Source organism: Gymnodraco acuticeps, unplaced genomic scaffold, assembly GCF_902827175.1.
Source record: "Gymnodraco acuticeps unplaced genomic scaffold, fGymAcu1.1, whole genome shotgun sequence".
Lineage (NCBI taxonomy): Eukaryota > Metazoa > Chordata > Actinopteri > Perciformes > Bathydraconidae > Gymnodraco > Gymnodraco acuticeps.
The window spans coordinates 137,209-142,009 of NW_022990721.1; positions in this window are offsets into that span (position 1 = coordinate 137,209).

Genomic DNA, 4,801 nt, shown 5'->3' on the forward strand with positions numbered 1-4,801 from the left:
AGTAACATGTAATGTAATAATGTAATGAATGTAATAATAGTTAATCAGAATTACATTTATTTAAAGAGCTCTGCTCCCATCTGGTGGACAACAGGTGGAAAGTGAACTGCAGATGCTAAGGGGTTTGTTATCAACTTCTGAAACAATTCAAACATACACGTGTATGGGATTCATTCGAGTATCATTTTCAGGTAGGTAGGTAGGTAGGTAGGTAGGTAGGTAGGTAGGTAGGTAGGTAGGTAGGTAGGTAGGTAGGTAGGTAGGTAGGTAGGTAGGTAGGTAGGTAGGTAGGTAGGTAGGTAGGTAGGTAGGTAGGTAGGTAGGTAGGTAGGTAGGTAGGTAGGTAGATGGATAGACAATTCAAACAAACACGTTTATGGGATTCATTCGAGTATCATTTTCAGGTAGGTAGGTAGGTAGGTAGGTAGGTAGGTAGGTAGGTAGGTAGGTAGGTAGGTAGGTAGGTAGGTAGGTAGGTAGGTAGGTAGGTAGGTAGGTAGGTAGGTAGGTAGGTAGGTAGGTAGGTAGGTAGGTAGGTAGGTAGGTAGGTAGGTAGATGGATAGACAATTCAAACAAACACGTTTATGGGATTCATTCGAGTTAATTTGCGAATGTTTCTTAGTTATACAGATTTAAAATCAAAAGCAAAAGATGTTTTGTGTTTTTTATTGAATTTATAAAACATATTCAAATGTTCAAACATTTCAAACATGTACTCAACATAATAGTTATAATAGTATACATATTACAATACATGAATAAATAAATGTATTAATAAACAAATGCATTAATAAATAGGTTAATAAATAAAAACAATACATACAAAATTAAATAAGGAAATAAATAATTGAATGCATATAAAATGTAGTAAAGTTGATACACAAACAGAAGATGAATAATTACATTGTTAGTTTACATATTTATCATTTATTTATTTATGAATATATCTGTATGATATAAACTCAGAACAGCAAACATCATCAGCTTTGGGTTTCTGCTAAGATTTCTGATAAATCATTTAAAGTGCTGGTGGACTCGTTTCAAAATGAGCCCAAAACAAATAATTAATACAACAATCTTTATTTAATTATTTTCCTGGATAAGCTGCAATCAAATACATGTACACTTGTATTAGTCCTTATAACAATAACGAGCTTATTAGTTAAGCTTTCACTTCAGTAACATATCTAATTACCAGAGGTGGAAGAAGTACTCAGATCTTGTACTTGAGTGAAAGTAGAAGTACTCAGATCTTGTACTTGAGTAAAAGTAGAAGTACTCAGATCTTATACTTGAGTAAAAGTAGAAGTACTCAGATCATGTACTTGAGTAAAAGTACAAGTACTCAGATCTTATACTTGAGTAAAAGTATAAGTACTCAGATCTTGTACTTGAGTAAAAGTATAAGTACTCAGATCTTGTACTTGAGTAAAAGTATAAGTACTGTAGGAGCAAACACAATAGTGGTGGCTTAAAGCCCACCTGTGCTCCGCGCCGTCCTTTAGATGAGCCTGGTCAGATTGATAAAAGGAGTTCAACACACCGGCATAAAAGTTATAACAATAATCAGATTTTAATGGTAAAAAACACAATACGAAATACAGAGTGCCCTGAAACAGAACACTCCGGGCTCCCCGCTCTACTGCCGTGCGATACAGATATCGGGACCAGCCAGTCAGAAACAGGGGGCCCTTTGCATGAAGAAACAACAGTATATATGGATATATTTTGAGGTGGAGAGCCACTTCTTATCTTCCACCGGACCCAACTCCTTTAATTTCCCAGGGAAGGTTTCACACAAACTATTCTTTTAAAACAATCAAACATTGTACACAGATATATTGGTGCTTCGGATTATTCCCAGCAAGGAACCTTGAAAAAAGAACATGTGTGTGTGTTAGTGAGGGAAAGTGTGTGTGTGTGTGTGTGTGTGTGCTGATAAGCAGAGGCATATGTGTGTGTGTTGCTGATATCTGGGTTAAGGAGTTTATGTGTGTGTGCTGCATGAAGACAGGAGGAGGTGTATGTGTGTGTGTCAGGGTCTCTGGGTCATGGAGTGTAAGTAAGAAGGTTTAGATATATAGGATTACTTTAAACAGTCCCAAATAATACATGTTCACTTCAATACAGTTCAAGATAATACCTGTTTACTTTAATACAGTTTAGAACAATATCTGGGTGCTTTAGTACTCAGATCTTGTACTTGAGTAAAAGTAGAAGTACTCAGATCTTGTACTTGAGTAAAAGTAGAAGTACTCAGGTCTTATACTTGAGTAAAAGTAGAAGTACTCAGATCTTATACTTGAGTAAAAGTAGAAGTACTCAGATCTTGTACTTGAGTAAAAGTAGAAGTACTCAGATCTTGTACTTGAGTAAAAGTAGAAGTACTCAGATCTTGTACTTGAGTAAAAGTAGAAGTACACAGATCATGTACTTGAGTAAAAGTAGAAGTACTCAGATCTTGTACTTGAGTAAAAGTAGAAGTAATCAGATCTTGTCCTTGAGTAAAAGTAGAAGTACTCAGATCTTGTACTTGAGTAAAAGTAGAAGTACCAGAGTGTAGGAATACTCAGTTACAGTAAAAGTCCTGCATTCAAAATGTTCCCAAAGTAAAAGTAGAAAAGTATTCTCATCTAAATATAGTGAAAGTAGCGACAGTAAAAGTAGTCGTTGTGTAGATTGGTCCATTTCAGAATAATATATATGATATGTTTTATAATGATTGATCATGAAAGTGTTCTCAAAGCTGGTGAAGGTGCAGCTAGTTTGAATGACTTTGTATACTGCAGGGTAGCTTGTGGATTTACTCCAGGTGGAACTAAAGTCTGATTTAATAGGTGATTATATTTCACATCATTCATCCAAATCTACAAACTAATTAAAGTTATTCAATAAATGCAGTGGAGTAAAAGTACACAATTTACCTCTGAATTGTAGTGGCGTAGAAGTACAAAGTAGAAAACAAATGTAAATACTCTGTATACTGTAGTAGAAGTATCTCAACATTTTCCTTAAGCAAAATACTTGAGTAAATGCACTTAGTTACTTTACACCTCTGCTATTACATGGTTAGCTTATGTTATACTGCTGCCTAGTGGTAAAAGATGCATGTAGCCTATAAATAAACACCTATCATTACAGCAATGTTTTGGTGAACTCAAAAGTAATATAAAAGTAGTGTAACTTATTACATTTCAGAGAAAGTAATATTGTAATGTAACGTATTACTTATAAAATACATTAACAAATAATATGTACTGTATTACATTTTGGAAGTATCTTGCAACACTGCTGCTAATGCTAACCTCTGGTTGCAGCTGGATGCAGTCTGCTGGGACGGTTTTGAATTGACTCCCTTCTTCTTCCGGATCCATTCCGTGTTTTGCGGCAGCCTCTGTGTGTTTCTGGCAGCTGTATGCAGTCTGCTGGGACAGATTCCCTTCTTCTTCTTCTGGATCCACTCCGTGTTTTGCGGCAGCCTCTGTGTGTTTCTGGCAGCTGTATGCAGTCTGCTGGGACAGATTCCCTTCTTCTTCTTCTGGATCCTGTCCGTGTTTTGCGGCAGCCTCTGTGTGTTTCAGGCAGCTGTATGCAGTCTGCTGGGACAGATTCCCTTCTTCTTCTTCTGGATCCACTCCGTGTTTTGCGGCAGCCTCTGTGTGTTTCAGGCAGCTGTATGCAGTCTGCTGGGACAGATTCCCTTCTTCTTCTTCTGGATCCACTCCGGGTTTTGTGGCAGCCTCTGTGTGTTTCTGGCAGCTGTATGCAGTCTGCTGGGACAGATTCCCTTCTTCTTCTTCTGGATCCACTCCGTGTTTTGCGGCAGCCTCTGTGTTTCAGGCAGCTGTATGCAGTCTGCTGGGACAGATTCCCTTCTTCTTCTTCGAGATCCACTCCGTGTTTTGCGGCAGCCTCTGTGTGTTTCTGGCAGCTGTATGCAGTCTGCTGGGACAGATTCCCTTCTTCTTCCTTTGGATCCACTCCGGGTTTTGCGGCAGCCTCTGTGTGTTTCAGGCAGCTGTATGCAGTCTGCTGGGACAGATTCCCTTCTTCTTCTTCTGGATCCACTCCGTGTTTTGCGGCAGCCTCTGTGTGTTTCTGGCAGCTGTATGCAGTCTGCTGGGACAGATTCCCTTCTTCTTCCTCTGGATCCACTCCGTGTTTTGCGGCAGCCTCTGTGTGTTTCAGGCAGCTGGATGCAGTCTGCTGGGACAGATTCCCTTCTTCTTCTTCTGGATCCACTCCGTGTTTTGTGGCAGCCTCTGTGTGTTTCTGGCAGCTGTATGCAGTCTGCTGGGACAGATTCCCTTCTTCTTCCTTTGGATCCACTCCGGGTTTTGCGGCAGCCTCTGTGTGTTTCAGGCAGCTGGATGCAGTCTGCTGGGACAGATTCCCTTCTTCTTCTTCTGGATCCACTCCGTGTTTTGTGGCAGCCTCTGTGTTTCTGGCAGCTGTATGCAGTCTGCTGGGACAGATTCCCTTCTTCTTCCTTTGGATCCACTCCGGGTTTTGCGGCAGCCTCTGTGTGTTTCAGGCAGCTGAATGCAGTCTGCTGGGACAGATTCCCTTCTTCTTCCTCTGGATCCACTCCGGGTTTTGCGGCAGCCTCTGTGTGTTTCAGGCAGCTGTTTGCAGTCTGCTGGGACAGATTCCCTTCTTCTTCTTCTGGATCCACTCCGGGTTTTGCGGCAGCCTCTGTGTGTTTCAGGCAGCTGTTTGCAGTCTGCTGGGACAGATTCCCTTCTTCTTCTTCTGGATCCACTCCGGGTTTTGCGGCAGCCTCTGTGTGTTTCAGGCAGC